We start from the raw sequence: 17,317 nt of genomic DNA, 5'->3' as shown, positions 1-17,317 counted from the left end.
AAGTCTTGTGAGCTCTGTGCCCGGCCTCAGGAGATTCTATAAATTCATACAAACTGCCAAGTTTTAGCGGCTCATCGGTTTCTCCAAGACATCTTACGTGCCATCAGAGCAGAGACTGACAGAACCTGATTCCTGTATTCCCCTCACATGGGTACAGGTTCTGGGTTTCATTCCCATCAATAAATGGCAGAGAAAGAGAAAAAGGAAAGGAAATTAAGGAAGGACTCACCTTGGCATCAAAATTAAAGACAAAGTTGCCACTGCTTCTAAACTCCACTGATAATAGTGATAATCAATTAAGTAACAGAAAACAGACATTTTTGTTCCAGAATTCCTTAAGGCCAACCAATCTTTTTCCACCAAAAAAAAATTTTAAAAAAGAAAGAAAAAAAGAACAAAAACAAAAACTTTTTGCTGGAGTTTTCCTCTTCAAAATTAAAAGAAGGAGGAAACATGCAGAAGGGAAATGAGCGTGTCATCTTCCATCTGTCGCACATAACTTCTCACACTTCCAACCTGCTGAACAGCACTGTGCTTGGAAGGAGTCAGGGGACAAGCTGGGTGTACTGCAAGTATGTGAGGGAGAACTTAGACTCATAAGGGGTAGGTCAGCAGATGCAACACATGAAGGCATTGCAGTCCCCTACTCCTTATTTGGTACCAGAGGTTTTATCTCTGTAAATGAAGGGGAAAAAAGCAGTGAGAATGACTGCAGTGCCCGGTCAACTAACCAGGCTGGTTGGCCTGGATGTAATGGACACCCTGGTGGGATACATACCGTGGTCATGCCACAGCTAGGACCTCTTGGGCCTATTTCACCATCTGCAAAGCGCTGTTCTTCTGAGGGAACCACACCCGATAGCACTTGTGGAGATATGGCAGTTGCTGAGAGCTGGGAGAGAAATGAGAGGAGTCAGAGCACTGGCTAGTCTGCATCAAGTGCAGTTAGAAAACTTCTGCCTCCTTAACTGTACAGAGATGCAAGATATGAATGACCTCAAGGCACGAGAGCCCCTCTAGAGCTCTTCTGTATCAGCTTCCAAACCTGGAGTGCACAATGTTTTATTAACAGTCACTATAACTATAAACACTTCCTTGGCACCCATCGTTATGGTATGCAAGGGCCTTCATGCATTTTAGCAAATTAATTAAATGTATTACAGTGTTTAATGCCCACGGTGGGAGAGTCAGTCCTGGGCCATGTGGACTCAGAGTTGTATGGTTTGAGTGGGACACATGATTAAAGGATGTGTAGTCATAATTCCAATCAGTGTACTGACAAATTTATTTTGTATTTGTTCTCTTTTTAAATTCACTTTCCGAAACACTCATTGCCAAAAATACCACAGGGATAATGAAATTATGTGAAAGCAGCTTTATGTTTGAAATTATATGTTTCATACCTCCTGAGAATATCTTGAATGGTGTAGAAAATTGAATTACCTTTAAATAATGAAGTCTTTTTCTCAAAGAATATTGGTAAAAATGAGCTTTGCTGTCCTCAAAGAACTAGTGCTGTAAAATGCCAATCACTGTTTAATTGTGATTGAGTATGTTAATTACACATGACAGACTAAAGGTCTTTGAAGTCTAATTCTTGATTGTGTCTAATAATCTGTGTTTTATAGTGCTGAACTTTAAAACATAGGCCTGCAGCTAAACCAGAGTAGGGGAATATCGCCGTGAGGTCACATTTAACAGTGATTGAAGGTTAAGTCCATCTTGTGTTCACTTGGAGACTAGAGGAGAGTCATGAAGGGGTCACCTCGGGGGTCAGAGTCTCCAGCAGCAAGCTCAGGTTTTGTGTAGAGCTATTTCCCATGTATTTGGCTGAAAAAGGATAAGAATAACCATTTGAAGACTGTGTGACTCAAATAAAATGCTGCCCTTCCCGGTAAACGCAGGAAATATTGGGATGAGCAAGGGGAAGGTTGTGCCTCGGTGTGCTGGTCAGCCACTTCCAGCTTTGACAGAAGCCTCCTTCCTCTGCTGGATGGGGTGAACTAGCAGATGAGGATCTGCTGAGTGGCTTGTGCATACCCTTTTGGGTGATATGATTCCTCCAGGTGAAACAAAGTATCAGGCCAAATACGTGCTCTGTGCAGGAGGTAAGATTTACGTTGGATAAGACCTTTAGACATTTTGGCTTATGGAAAGAGCACAGCGACCATTGTCTCCCGAGTCCCCTGTGATGATAGCAGGATGAAATTGCTAGCTTCAAGGGAAGAACAGGTGACAGCATACACAAGTGCACATTTTGGGCTTTACTGCAATAAAAGACATGCAACACCTACTAGCTCAAAAGAAGGATGTCCCCTACCGCTCATTGCTTCCTTCTTGCCCATGGCTCCTGCGAGGATGGGCTGTGAGTGGCCATGTCCCACTGCTGTTGTGGGTTCACAGTGCTGGCTCCCATTTCCTCTCTGTTGCATGGGTGTAGTTCAAGAGCAACCTAAATCAAGGGTGAGGAGATTCATCTTCTGTCTGTTACATGCAACTGCAGCAAAATTTGAGATACACTGGTGTGTGGCTCAGCTCGGATAAGAGTTTACTGGCACTGGTCTGGAATTTTTGGAGGATTATTTTTTTCCTCCAGAAATGCTCAGTTGTTTAATCAAAGATTCCCAAGAGGAAAGGGTAATTTCAATTAATTTCCCATTTCAATTAAAAACAAAAAAAGTTGCATGTCCTGTCCCAGCATTTTCTAAATGAAAAAGTCTGCTTTTCTGTTTGAAATATGAATCAGTCGATGATTAAAACAAACATTAAGGATCAGAATTGAGTACCTATATCTGAAATGAGATTTCAGTTGATTCCTTGTGTTTCGTGTTCTTGTTTCATGAACATTTTTTGATGTTTTTATTTTCAAAGGACTTGTAATTACTTTTCTTCCTCAGTCCTTGAAATACCAGCTGTTGTGTTGTGCATTTTCCAGTTGTCTGCACTTAGCATGGCAGTTGTCAGATTACAAGGCAATTTCACTCACGTTTTGGTTGTAGAACAGCAGTGTGTCCTCTGCCTTGGTAAATATGGAGGAATCAGAGCAGTTGCTGGAAAGAAAAATGTGCTTTTTGATTAATAGCACCGTGTTCTCTCTTAGCATAAGGAGTTGACTTCTGAGCCCCAGCTGGCTGGGGAGCGAGACAATGGGGGGGAGGGCAGAGAAGACCATGGTACCACTGCCGTTGTAGGGGCTGTGGGTCATGTACCTTGTGCAATGATGATGATACTTGTCAAGTCTGGTTTAGTCTGAAGACAGACGCATAGTCTGCAAAGTTCATGAAGTGGGGAAAACACATCCTGATCAGTACTAAATTCTGCGCGAGATCTTTCGGAAAGATAATATAGCCTCTTATGTGGAGTTATAATAACCTCATAAAACCGATATGAGGTCAGTTCTTCACCAGTGCCAGAGCACAAGCACAGAACTTGCCCTTTACATTTCCAGATCCCACGTGCACATGAGGTATATATATTTTGAAGAATGAAGGCAATCGATCATGGGAACAGCTTGCTTAGGGGATGTGGTGAAGTCTTCAAGACTTGCAGTCTCTAAATCACAATTGGATGTTTTTTCTAAAAGATATGCAGTACTTCAACCTGAAATTATGATGTTGATGCAAGAATAGCTGGGTAAAAGTCTGACTTGTGCTGTGCTGTGCAGGAGGTCATACTAGGTGCTAGCAATGGCACCTTCTGGTCTAATTGGTGTCTGCTGGGAGTGTTTGGGGATTTATAAGTTAATATGACCCCCACACTCTCAGAATTCAGTGTTTTATTCACTTTTAACTTACCATGGAGACTATTCACATTGGGTTTAAATGGCTGGTCTGAGCCAGCCTAGCCAATTTTGCCTGAAGGGGCTGGAAAACCATGCCACGAGGCACACTGGTGGCAGAGCTGGGAGGGCCGCAGGCTCCCAGCGAGGGCTGCAGGCTCTCAGCATCCCACAGGAAGAGGATGCCCATCATCAGGCGTGGAGCTGGCTCTCCATCCTCTTCCCCTCACCACTGCCCAGTTCTCACCCTGCAAACCTCCTCATCAAGAACAGATTGCCAGGCCCCCTATATTAAACATCTACCTCTCCTGTGACACGAGGGATTTTTTGCCATATTTCTGGACACTTGACCTCCACCTGAATTTTACTGTAATTATCTTCATTGGACCTCTGCCATCCCAAGTCCAGGTTACAGGCACATCCTTTGGAAGAGGGTTTGTTTTATTTGCTTATCTAGGAAACAGAAGTTCACATCCTGTGAGTTGCACTGGCCTTGCTTTTCCTGCTTGTTTCTGGCATTACCCTGCCACCACGGCGAAAATCTGTTTAACGTACTGGCTCCTGGGGAGCAATAATTGCATTATCAGCTCTATCAAGTTATCAGTGAACCTATAAAGCAGCGTATTTTCCTGAACCCCTATGCCTTGCAGCCTCAGTGCTTTCAAAGCAGCACACATGAAAGAGATTGCTGTGCCTGGCATCAGTACAGACTTGTGCTGAGACCAGCCTCATTTACTGCAAGTTTTATTACCTGTGGAATTTTAAAAGGATGTTCAGTGTAGCATGTCCGATGGGCAGGAAGCAAACCAGGGCTTGATTTTTAACTCTGGTTAATATCCAAATATTTTGTTGTACAGGAACTGCTAATTTTTGTTTAATCTTTTTAACAGCTACTGAGCCAACACCAGCTGCGGTCATACCCATGTAACCTCAGAAAGGAGGCTGAGGGCTTGCATATCCAGCAAGCTATTCTAGATTTAAATAAGGCCAATTTAAGAGGGATCTGCTTTAGGATTGGTAATTTGTATTAACTGGGGGAAGGTGCATCAGTGTATAAGACCTGTTACTCAGTGGGAGGGATTTGAGGATGGCAGTATTCAAAAGCTGGCAGAAGCCAGTCTGTGCTAGTTTTATTTTATTCCAAGCATGATGTTAGTTGGCATGTGATGAGATCACGGTTTCTATTAGATGTTAATTGAATTTCTTACAGTGGTCCTTACTGGTATCGCTTCAGTGGAGGTCCCGTCAATGTTTCCATTATAAACTTTGTTTATTAGTAATATTATAACACAGCCATAATAATTCTACCCAGATTTAAATGTAGGGCTCTGGTTCTCAGCTGAGATCCAGGAACATTTCTCTTTTGCTTAAAATCTGAAGGAAATTGGTTTGGCCATGGTTTAGTTAGAATAAGACAAAAATAGGATTTTGGCTGCATTTGAACATATTTTACATTTCTTCCGCTAAAACAGAAACAAACATTTTATAGGCAATAATTTTCTGTAGTGTTTTTATATATAACAAAATTAAGGGATGGGACAGTAAAAAGATTCAGTGTACGATTTAACTGGCTATCCACATGTGAAAATATATCTTAATTCCCCATCTCCTCAGCAAGTAGATTTTATTTAGAGGTTAGTGGTGGGGGAGTAAGGGTTGTTATGCTCTGAAAGTATCATGTCGGCATCTCCTTTTAAAAATATATATTTTTAATAGGATTAGATCATGGGTTCACTGATCTGATGTTCTGTATATAGTAGCCAGCGTGAGAAAAGGATACAGGCAGTCTCCTAATAGACAGTTATTAACGAAGGAAGCCCACAAGGGAAGGTCCTGTCTGGTTTATGGGCCTTTAATGGTTGTCAGATGCCCTGAAACACCAGGATTTAGATGTAGATGTCAAACAGTGCTAATCCACTTTTTCATTTCTACCTGTTCACCTTTAGCTCCTGTAGCTGCTCGTGGTAACTCGGTGTAAATAAGGGACCTGCAAGAAGGGTCCTGGCCCTGCTGACACCTCAGACAGCCTCCACAGGCACTCCGCACCTTTGGGCAGGTTGAGGGCTGCAGAGAGCGTAGCGATGTCCTGGTTCCCGTTCCTGCTGTGTCTGCAGGCTGGAGTGCTGAGTCCCACCCCCACTAGGGAGGCTGGCCCCAAAACAAGTGTCCCAAAGCTTGTTGGACTGCTAACAGGAAGACAACTGCATCTTACGTTTGTACTCCCCCAGATCTTTCTGTCTGATTGTTTTGGGGGGATTTCTTAGGAGGCAGGAGAGAGAAGGATTTTTAGGCAGAGTTTGTGGTTACGGTTATTCTGTAACACCCACTAGATTCAAGTGGGAACTCTGTGGTTGTCTGAGGATAGAAAACTGCAGTCAGTGTTTCCCAGCCTGTTTTGCAGAGGCCGGCACTACTCACAGTCTTTCTTTTAAAAATGATTTCATCAGGTGGATTTAGTGCTTGTGAAAGGTGTTAGCCCGACAGCCCTGGAAATCAAAGTCATCTGTTAATCCCTCATCTGGATTACATCACTGCTATATTGTCATTGCTATTGTAGCTGCCTGGAAAAGGTACTAACCCCGTAATTCCAGCAAGCAGTCATGCGCTGAAGGCCTGACGGGGAGGAACAAGACAGTTTTAAGCTTGGTTGCCTGCCCTTGGTCTGTGACTGCTAACAAGAGCTCTGGCGAGCAGCATTGCAGCACCCCTGGCTGCAGGGCAAATAGCTGCTGCAGAGGGGCTGGGGCATCACCATCGTGTTTTGCACTGGGAAACTTGCTGCAAGGTTGTTTTTCACATGCTAAATCTTTATTAATTTTTCAAACTTTTATGCTAGGAACTTCATAACTGTGTACTCCAGTAACTCCAAGAACATGAAGTGACCAGAGGAGGTCTTAGCAGGTCATGTGGCAGGGATGGTTATATGGTGCATGAGCATGGCTGCTCAAATGCGCTGGAATTTGGTGCATGCTCATGAGAATATATTTCGTAGACATTTGCTGACTTTAGATAAACCCAAGGCAGTAATTAAGCTATTTCTATGAGACAACAGGAAGGGGGAAAAAGAATGAGAGAGTCATTTTTTATGTATATTTTGAAGTGTATGGGAAATTGTCTGGTACTGTAGCCATAAGGGCTCCATACCAGTTTTGCATGATGCTGAGAGCCAGGCAGAGATCCTAGCACTTTCCTGCGCTGAGTGACTGGGTTGCTCTGAGGGGCTCCACACGTGGCTTCCTCGTGGAGCCCTTCTCAGCAGTGTGGCAGCTCATGTGACACGAGCCAGTTCTCACCACCAGCCTCCAGGTGTTGGTTTTGTCCCTCACGTCCCCAACTGGCTTACGTTTGGCCCTCAAACACAGCACTGTTTGTTACTTGTACAGGTAGAACAGGCAAATCCAATGGTTTAATTTATTCTGACATGTTCCATTGAAGTGATGAGGACAAAAGTGGGGTGCTCTGGGGGCTGAGCCAGTGAGGTCTCCATCCATGGACCAAACTGAAAGCAGATGTGTGGGGACTGAAGGGTACGGGTTTCAGGACCAGAAGCATGCAGGAGTGTGCTGTTAGAACAGAAGAGCCACTGCTGACACTAGTAGATGTATTTCTGTTTCATATTTCATCAGAAAATTGGGTTTCAGGTAAAAACTAAATTTTAAACTGAAAGCACTTGCTTACTTCAGAAGATTTTATCTTTGTGGAAAACCCCCAAATGTAGTGTTTTACACTGGACACCGAACTGGTGTACCAGTAATCAGTTTTCCTACAAAAAGCCGACATTATCTCTCCATCAGTGTGTGAAAAGCAGGGGGGAGGTGGCAGAGGTGCGTGTGCATTTCCCAGCCTGCTCTTGCATGACCTGAACCGAATCCAAGCAGTCAGCAGAGTTCAGAGGCACGCCGAGGTCCGCAGCGTTAACCCATTCACAAGTTTGAGACCGAGGGGAAGGAGGAGGTGCCCGGAGATACCACACTCATGTGAACCTCACTGGCCAACTGGTGAGCTGGTGTAAATTGGTCTGGCTCTGCTGACCTGGAGCTATGCTAAGTATGCATTAGGGGGGCTGATGCATTCAGGCAGATCTTGCTTTGTTTGCATTCATTCAAAAATCGTGCCAGTACCCAAAGCATGGCATCAGCGATTATTTCAAAATTTTAAAATAGAAATCAGCATGATTTTTGTGTGCTGTGGTTGGTTTTGGTTGTTGTTTTTTGTTTGTTTGTTTTTAGTGTGTGTGTGGTTTTGGTTTTTTTTTTTGCTCTGTGTTAGTTATTTATGGCACTGGTAACTACAAATTAGCGTGAATCCCAAGAAGTGTTTGATCTAAAATAAGGAAAATTCCTTTAAAGGAGAAATGCTTAAAAGGCTGATTGTTATTTATTTTATTAAGCATATAAGGGTTGTTTGGATTTGTGTCCTGGCTTGTAATTCCTGTGTTTAGAGCGATGCTGATGGGAAAATGGTATCCAGCAATTTATGAAAGGTGATACTGTGTCAACAGATACGCAGTGGGCTGGGACATGTGACAGTAATCTTCCATGGCATTCGGAGCATTCAGACCATATGCTTTAAAACATCACTAAAATACATGTCAGAACCACTTCCTCCCCATGGCCCCCTCCTGAGGACCTCATGGGGGGACGCTCAGGAGGGGAGCTGTGGGGCAGCCTGAAGAGGAAAAGGGCTGGAGGGAGAGGTGTGTGGCACTTTCTGTGGGACGAAGGAATGAGGTTCGGATCTGTGAGGAAGGGAATGGGCAGAGCAAGCAGCTCTGTGATGTGGATTGGTGTGAGAGTTGCTCACAAGTGTTTAGAGGCTGCTTTTTGGAAGGTCTCGTTGCAGCAATTTCATGTAAATTAGTGGTGCACACGTGGCTGCTGGCTGTTGTTTCCTCTTCTTCTGCACTGTCCTGATTTTTGTCTACAGGTTATGAGGGCTTTTTAGAAGTGGTCTTAGCACGCATAATTCACAGAGGGGATGAGGTCTAAAGAATGGTACAGGAAGATTTTTGTCTGTGCAGGCTAGCATTGGTGAAAGATTTATTTTCCAATTCAGTCAAAGCTCATTGTCAAGACATCTCGTCTGTACCAGCTGCTTCTGGTCGGTGAAGGCAGGGGTGGCCCATACGAATGCAAGCCACACAACTCAAGAGGATATTTTGGAAGCCCTTTGGAGCATGCCTACAGCCCCGGGGGATGGCAGGAAGCCCCCTTTAAGCTGGGACAGTACCTCTTTGGCTCAGCCTGGGAAGCTGAAAGCTCAGACAGGAGGAAGCACCTCAAACCACAAATAAACAGTCCTGTTCATTTGAAGGTAATGGGCCAAAACTTGCTGGTTTTACTCAGGCAGAACTCTCGCTGAAGTCGTTAGGCAGTGTGTCTGAAGAAGGGCTGTGGGCCTGGCTCTGGAGTTATTTATTGGGACCTGCATGTCTGAACCTCCCGATGGTAGCGTAGCGCTTATCTTCCTCCAAAACAGACTTCCTGGGAAAGGAGCAGTGGGGGAGTCCTGTGTGGGGGCTATAAAATGGTTTACATTCTGTATTAATATTGATTTAACAATCATAAAAGGAACATAAATGTTTAAAAATTAAAGATTTTTTTGTTTAAATATTAAACACTGGCATTTTTCCTCCTCCTGATCTTTAAATCAGCCTTGAAGGCGGCTGGGGCTGTTTCACAGTCATTTCTTGCCATCCCTCCTAGGTAGCTTTTTAGCACAAAAGCTCCCAGGCAGGAGATGGTACCAAATGGCTGATGGTAACTGAAAAGGTTATTTCTAAATGTGCGTCACTGTTTACTCCTGTCGAGAGGTGTTCCTCACCTTTTGAACTCTGTGACTGCCAGCCCAGGTCATCCCAAGTGTCACGCAAATTGATATTTCTGAGTTCAGCACAGCATAGAGGGGAATAACCCATTCAGGCCTCTTTGAAAGAGCAGTGACAGCTTCCTTAATTGAATAAGGGGTGACTCAGTGTTTTATGAGCATCTCTCAACACAGTCATTAGTTTTATCAGTCTGCAGTTTTAAAAAGACAGCCCTTCTGCAAGCAGCCCCTGAGTCTGTGCCAGCTCGCAGTGCTGCTTCGCCAGCACCACCTCACCATCCGCGCCGGCTGCTGACTCCCAGCTGCCCTGAGGTGGTCCTGGCTGCTTGGAGAGGGCACAGTAATGTTATACCTCTTCCCATTTCCTCTCCTTGGGCCAGAGGAGCAAACCGATCTCGTGTAATTTTGGGCATCCTCAGAGCTGCCTGTGCCAGCGCCGCCTCTGCAGCTCGGACCTGCTGGCGGAGCAGCGGCTCTCAGCCTCAGTCGTGCCCTTCCTTGCAACCAGCCAGAAATAAAGTTTCCTTTACTATGGCCAGTAAGGCTCACTGCCCTCCCTCAGCAGCTCGAAACAGAGATACGTCTTGAAACACACTCACCATTAAAAAAAAAGAAAAAAAAAAAAAGAAAGAAAAATCACTTCAAGGCATTTCTTCCAAAAGTGAAATCTCTGGGATACGTTCGGTCAGCCAAGAAGAAACTGCGCAAGAAAGTTCCCACAGTCACGCTTCCTCCTGAGCCGCGGAGCTGCAATCTGACAGCTAAATAAAGCCATTTTGGGGGCACATTTCTACCTTCGTTCAAGTTGCCTCATGCTTGCTGTTAGGTAAGCCTCAGGGCCGCAGGGCAGGCTCCCTGGGAGAAGCGACAGGCGGTTGCAAACGCCCTGACATTTCAGGCAGCACATGCTTCCTGAAGTGTGTGTGATGGGATGTGAGCAGGTAACTCTGCTCTGCCCTGCAGGGCATGGCCGTTCCCAGTGAGTGGGAGCATGATGAGGAGCTGGGAAAAAGGCTGCTGAAGTTTCATATCCTCCATCTTGGGTAGAAAAGGCATCGCAAAAGTGTGGGAGTGCAGGTTCCCTCTGATGGGTCTCCTCCTTCCTGCCCGATCCCTCAAGGTTATGCTAAAAATTCTAAGGTAATAAAGCTGCTAGGGTTTGTGTGGATGGCTGCTCAAATACCCCAAGGGGGGAAATGCTTAAGGGCTGAAGTTTGTTTTCTGGGATGTTCGCTACAGCTGTTGTGGAGGTTGCAAGGCTTGTGATCACCTGGCAGCGGGCAGCTTGCCTTCCCCTGCTGATGGTCCCAAAACGTTGCATTTTCACACCCAATGAATAAAATGCTGGAAGGAAGCTGTTCAACTCCCTGCAGAAGTTGCGCCCGAGTCTCCCATATGCTTGCAAGAGAGTAAATCCTCTGGCTGTGTCTGCCACCTCATTTCTCAGCGCAGCTCGCAGAGGATGGAGGAACTCACTCGAGCAGTAACCCAGCCCGGGACGAGGGCTGGCCGGGCTGGGGGAGACTGAGGAAGCGGCTGAATTGCTCCCATGCTTGTGCCGAAGTGACAGTACGAGCTGTGTGTAAGGCATGCCTATCTTTCAGCAACAAGTTGTTTGTCTTCCCACTCTGATTGTTAATGACCATGAAATGCTAGCGGGAGGCCAGCCAGGATGCCGATTCTCTTTCTTTCTCTCTCTCTTTACAGCTTTCAGGGATCCTAATGCTTTGGGATAATGAAATAATGTGGGTTGTCAGTCCAAAATAATAACACTTTACAAAGTGGAAATGCAAATTTCCTGCGATATCCCTGAATAGCAGGTGGTATTTCCTGATGTATTGTTTCTGACCTTCAGGGAAATTGATATTATGAACTGACGGAGGAAAATTAGTATGGTATCAAGCTCCAGCAATTAAAGTGAAACAATGAGAGGACAGTCAACTGAATAAAGTGACAAGCAAGGGAAAGCTTGGATTTTGTGTATTTGTTGCCTTTGTTGTTTTATAACGCTGTGGGCAGGGGGTGTGGTTAAGATGCAGCAGCTCTTTTTGCAGAAACACCGGTGTCAGAAAGGAAATACAAGAAGACACTTAGCGTTAAGTTCAATTACTTCTAAGGGCATGAGCATATATTATGGAATAATGAATGGTATTAGTATTATTAAATAAGTAAAAATTATCTGGGTAACAAGTTAACTGACACTTGTATATGTCTGGAAAAATAGACAAAGATTAACTTGAGCTTCTAACAGTAAGATCAGGAGCAAACACGCTTGTGTTTCTGTTGAACAGATTTTGCTTTGAAAACAGGGCAATCTGTGCTTGGTTACAGGCAGGAAAAAATCACAAGATTTTGGTCCTGATTTTGTAAAAAGGAGATGAGCTATTATGTTTGTTAATCTCCACCTCATGTAGATCATATCGTGTAGACTCATTTCTCGTTTGACTGAAAACCACCTAGGGCTATCTCATGTACATAATGCTGTCTCCGGTACCTACCTAAAGCACGGAGTGATAACTGGTTTTACATTTCTTCTGAACAGACTGCTGCATGTCCCTGTGTTAAAGATAATTTCAGGGCTGAAGGGCCTTTATAATGCCTTGGCTCATCCTGTGGAACCTCCGAGATCCATTTTCTTCCAGTACAGCCATCCTGTGCGCTCCCTCACTCTTACTCTTGCTATCAACCCAGTTGATTTGAGTGGGGTTTGCTTCTGTGAGGTTGTTCAAACAAAGTAGAGATTTCTAGTTACGTGCAGCTGGTCTTAGTGGATTTTCTGTCAACTCCCTAACTTTCCTTGATGATAGTTTATTATTTAATTTCTCTGCAGAAAGTGCATGTATGCTCCTGTAGCACAAGGAAATGCTTGTGACAAAGAAACCCTCCTGGTAGTCATTCCACAAGATAGAATCTACAAGATAGAGTCTTGTAGAATAGCTCTTGCTTGTTATATTGGTGATGGAAGTATCTGACCTTTGATTTGTAGATGCTAAAGCCAGAGGGGACCACATGGTATCAGATGTGACCTCCTGCACAGGACGAGCCATTGGAGTCCATCACAGATTGCATAGAAATGTGCCCAGGGGAATTCCTTCTTACAGGTGGCATTTGAATGGAGGTGACAAACTCTCGTAGAATCACAGAATAGTTTGGGTTGGAAGGGACCTTAAAGCCCACCCAGTTCCAACCCCCTTCCATGGACAGGGACACCTCCCACCAGACCAGGTTGCCCAAAGCTCCATCCAGCCTAGCCTTGGGAATGGTGATAGAGGTATAGACTAGTTCCACAAAGCCTGCATTCAGTGGTGTTTTTGATGCCAACATGTCCTACAATTAAGTGTTTCATCTCTCTGGACCTTTTTTCTTCACAGCCCACCTTTTATCAGTCTTTTGTGTTTGTAGTACGTGTTTTTTGTGTGAAGAGATCAGCGTAGCATCCAGTGCAGGAACAGTAAATTTCCCTGATTCCACAAATGTGGCAGGAAGGTCTTGTTGCCCCAGAGTCTTTCTGCCTGACTTGCTGGGTTCAATGCTTATTGCCGCAGAGATGTGCAGTACCATGGGAAAACAGGAACAAGCTGAGGAGCTGGGGCAACATTTGCTGGGCAAAGTGGAAATGCCAGCTTTGGTGTTTTTTTTTCTGTTTCCAGTAGTGCAGGATTTGATTCCTTCCAGTCACACTGCTGGTCGCAGTACATAGTCCAGCGTGAGACAGGTAGCTCATGAGCTATTGGGGAGGTACGTGCCGGCATGCAGAGGTACATGGAAGCACCTGCTGCTAGGATCTGCTCTCAGTTGACAGAATTGAAGAATTGCCCTAGAAACAGCAGTGGCTTGCTGAAAGTTGTGTGATGTTTGTACCAGACAGAATCTGTACAAGGTGGGTAGGTTGCTGAACTTGATTTTAAGAATTCAAAGTGTTAAAAATGAACTCTATGAGCCAGTTCAGTGCGTTGGCACTAAATTCCTTTCTCTAAATCTGTAAGAACAGATACGGACAGAATCTCTAATCTGAGGTGTTTAATGTATGACTGAGTTACAGCATCCTGGCTGAGCTTTGGTAAGTGTTAGTGACTACCTGTACACAGGCTTGCTACCCTGTCCTCACTGCTAAGTACTATTTTTTTACCTTAGTAAAATAAGTGTAAAGTGATGCTGTATATCCTCCCATCAGAAGTAGGCTAAAATCTGTATAGTCTGTTATTGCTGCTTAGCTGGTGGTGACTTTTAAAATGCTTTGTAAGTCAGTGATGTGTTCATATCCTAAAGTAATGAAGAATACAATAGATGCATAATATCACAACAGAAAGTTGTCTTTTTGGTTAGTAGACATTAATATTTTAAAAACTCGGTGATCCACATTGGAGATAACACAAGTCAAGTCATGAAAGGATCATGGATGAGTATTGGCATTTTGAAAATTGTGGGGTTGTGATCTGAGTTTGTGGTAGATACATCCAACATAAACAGAGTTCTGTCTTGTGACAATGTCCTGTTCTGTTTGGACACTAGTGTTGGAAAGGGGCATGTACATGTCCCCTGGGCTATCAGATTATATAGATTAACTGGGAAACAAAATGAATACCTCCCAAGACACCTAGCTGCTGCAGTGGGATGCACTTTCCTTTCAAATTCTCTTAGGATGAATACCTCTGCATGGTGCTCAAGAAAACCATGTCATTAGGGGTGTTGTTTTTCAGATGAGATATAAAATCAAGGCCCTGACCACTTGTGGTCATTAGAGTTCCCATGGCACTTTTCAAAAGAGTCGAGGTTTTGACCCCAGTGTCCTGGCCAGATTCCAATTTGTGTAATTACATCCTTCCTTCCCTGCTGCTCACACTGGATGTGGTGTTCTTTACCTCCTTCCCTAGCTGTATGCTACATTGTCTTGTGCTGCTAAAACAAGACAGATCTCATCCCAGGAATGGCTGGATTTCAGTGCAGAGTTACACGAGTCCCTTTTTCAGGTTCCCGAGTTACTTCTGGTATGGAAATCACTTCAGGGTCTGCAGAGGTGAATAGGATACTCAGAGATAAGATTATGTATTTAAATACTGTGATCTTTGCTGGTTATCTGATTTATTATGTATTCTTAAGCTTTTTGTAAGAATGTCCGTGTTGAGCCAAGGAAAAATACCTGTGTGACCCCTTACACAGTGTCACAGGTTTCCCACAGGACACCTGGTAATGTGTTAGGTTTCCATTTCTAAAGGAGCCCTGAGGACTAAGAAAAATGTTCTTGGAAAAAAGGAGAAAATGTACTATGAGTAATACTGATGAGGACATAGGCAAACATGTTCATCACTGTGGTGTCCAGGCACTTCCCAGTTTGTTTTGCTTGGAGTTGCTTGTGTGCTCTGTACCAATAGGTCAGGTTCAGATTCAAATTAGTTCTGTAGTCTTCAGGAACTAGATGTACTTGTCTCCATCTGTGTTATGACACGATGCTAATCAGTGAATGCATTATGCATTTTGCTCCTAAAGTCTCCATGGTTTACTGGCATCCCAAGCATTTCCAGGAATGTAACCTCTGCATGCTGAAGACTCCTCCAGGACATTGGCAGCCCTGTAGTTGGAGTGTAGCATGGCTCAGACAGCCAGGGAGCAAGCACACTCCCAGGTATTAATGGACAGTGCCGTAAGCAAAGGATCAAAAATACAAATGGATCGACTATTTCCTATGGAAGGGCTGATTAAAGCTCATGGGCTGGATCCTCCCTGCCAAAATTATCAACAGTGTGAAATTATCCTATATCCTCTTTCCTAAAGGCAAAGAAAAGCAACCATCTTTCTGCTGTGCTCTGTCTTCAAAGACATGTGGATCCTGTTATTCATCCATCTGATCTTGTCTCAGCTGGTCTGAGCACAGACATCATCCATCATTTTATCATGGGATGAGTGTGGATGTGAAAGTGTCTTCATGTGTTAAGTCATGGTTGGACTTGGACATAGACATCTCGAGTACCTTTATGAGGGATGTTTCAACCAGCTGCAGCCCAAAAGTGTCACCAGGTCTCATAGCACTTAGGAGTAAGGAGAGGGAGAACATCACCACAGTGCGGTGCGAGGAACCATATGGAGCATGCGCAATATTGGGGGGATTCCCCCTTAGGTACACAACATTTCTTAATAATATCCTGATACGGAGATCTGACAGAAATCCTGGCTTGGCTTTCTTGTCAGTCAGGAAACTTTCTGGAACCATGATGGTGCATCTGGAAGACTTATGAAATCATCAGTTTCAGGCTTGCAAATCAGTTTAGAGTTAGCAAAGTGTTGCATTTTTGACTGAGAAAAAGAAGCAAAAAAAAAAAAAAAGAAAAAAAGAAGCAGTGTTTACTAAGCAAAATGGAGCTAGGCTATATCACTTTCATGAGCTCTGCATTTGTTTAACCATAAAAAAATATCTAGATTCAGTAATAAAGGACAATTATACAATGCCGAATGAGCAAAACAACCGCAAATTGCCAAGGGCATGTGCCAGCAAGGGCAGACAGGAATTAAAGTGAAAAAACGTGGCTGAAAAGGCCACACATTTATTAACGTAAATGCATCTAAATTAGCCCTGAAGGCAGACATTCCTGGGAGGTGATGAAAGGCGAAGAGGCATGGGCAACTCCTTATCCCATCACTGTCCCCCACCCTCTTGAAGTGCTTGTATAACAAACAGTGAATGTCCTGGCTGTCCCGCTGCCAGCACAGGCTAACCACAGAGCTGAAGCAGACCTGCTTCTGCACAGATTGCCGTGCTGAGAGATCGCTTGAGCTCTTCTTCAGGAAGAGCACGAGCTCCTGCGGGTCCGGCTGTCATCAGCCGGGAGCGGCAGGTTGTTTCTCTGCTTGCGGCTAGGGGTGTGATCCTCCGCCCCCCGAGGCAGTGCAGTCCAGGGGCCTTCCTCTTTCTTCCTTCTTTTTCATGATCGGAAAATACAAAGCCTATGAAACATATCTGATCCTAAAGTCTGAAAACCCACTGGTACGTAAAAACAGTCCTTCCATCCAAACTTCCTCATCACTCAGATCAAAATCACACGTCACTAACATGCTTAAGAGCCTAACAGAAGCCAAAAATAGGACAACACAGCCATCTTGTTTATGGCAGTGGACAAAAAGAAATACGAATAAGGTATTTCTATGTTTCCTCTCAGTTTCTTGCACTTCCTGAGCAGCGCAGAGACCTCATTCCCATCTGTGTGCAAGCGGGGAGAGTGTGGTGCATTTGGCCCCCTCCTTCCTACCATCTCTCTTGGCCACTTTTCATTTCTCCATCCATCCCTTGGGATCTTTCCCACCACACGACCCAAACACAAAATTCCAGCACCGTTTCCTACCAGCCAAAGACTTCCAGAAGCTGCTAGGTGTACACACACTGTCCCGAGCTGTACTCTGGTTTCCTCACGTCTCCCTCAAATGCTGGCCCTCCCTCCTTCACTGGTGGCCTCCTTGCTGGCCATGGGGTTTGCCAGCGTGAGCACTGGGCTCACAGCTACCTCTAGTGTCCGTGGGGCTGCCTGCAGAGCTCACCTCAGGGTGCACCCTGTGCTCCCCAGCTCCATTCTCAAGATAAAGCCTTGCTGGAGACTGGGCTGGGAAGCTGCTGGCAGGGGACACGGGGACACTGAGGTGCCTGGGAGCAGCCTGCTCGCCACCAGTAGAAGGACCTTGCTCCCCACCATCTGTATCTTCCCTACCTGTTAATACCTGGAGTAT

At 44.7% G+C, this 17,317-nt stretch overlaps 1 protein-coding gene across 4 annotated transcripts in view; it reads left to right on the top strand.

Moving 5' to 3' along the window:
- HMGA2 (high mobility group AT-hook 2) overlaps positions 1 to 17,317 on the top strand; it is a 114,475-nt gene that overhangs the window by 63,329 nt on the left and 33,829 nt on the right. The gene's annotated exons all lie outside the window — the stretch shown is intronic.

Source organism: Aythya marila (genome assembly GCF_965140915.1).
Source record: "Aythya marila genome assembly, chromosome: 1".
Lineage (NCBI taxonomy): Eukaryota > Metazoa > Chordata > Aves > Anseriformes > Anatidae > Aythya > Aythya marila.
This window is presented reverse-complemented; position numbering and strand designations above follow the sequence as displayed.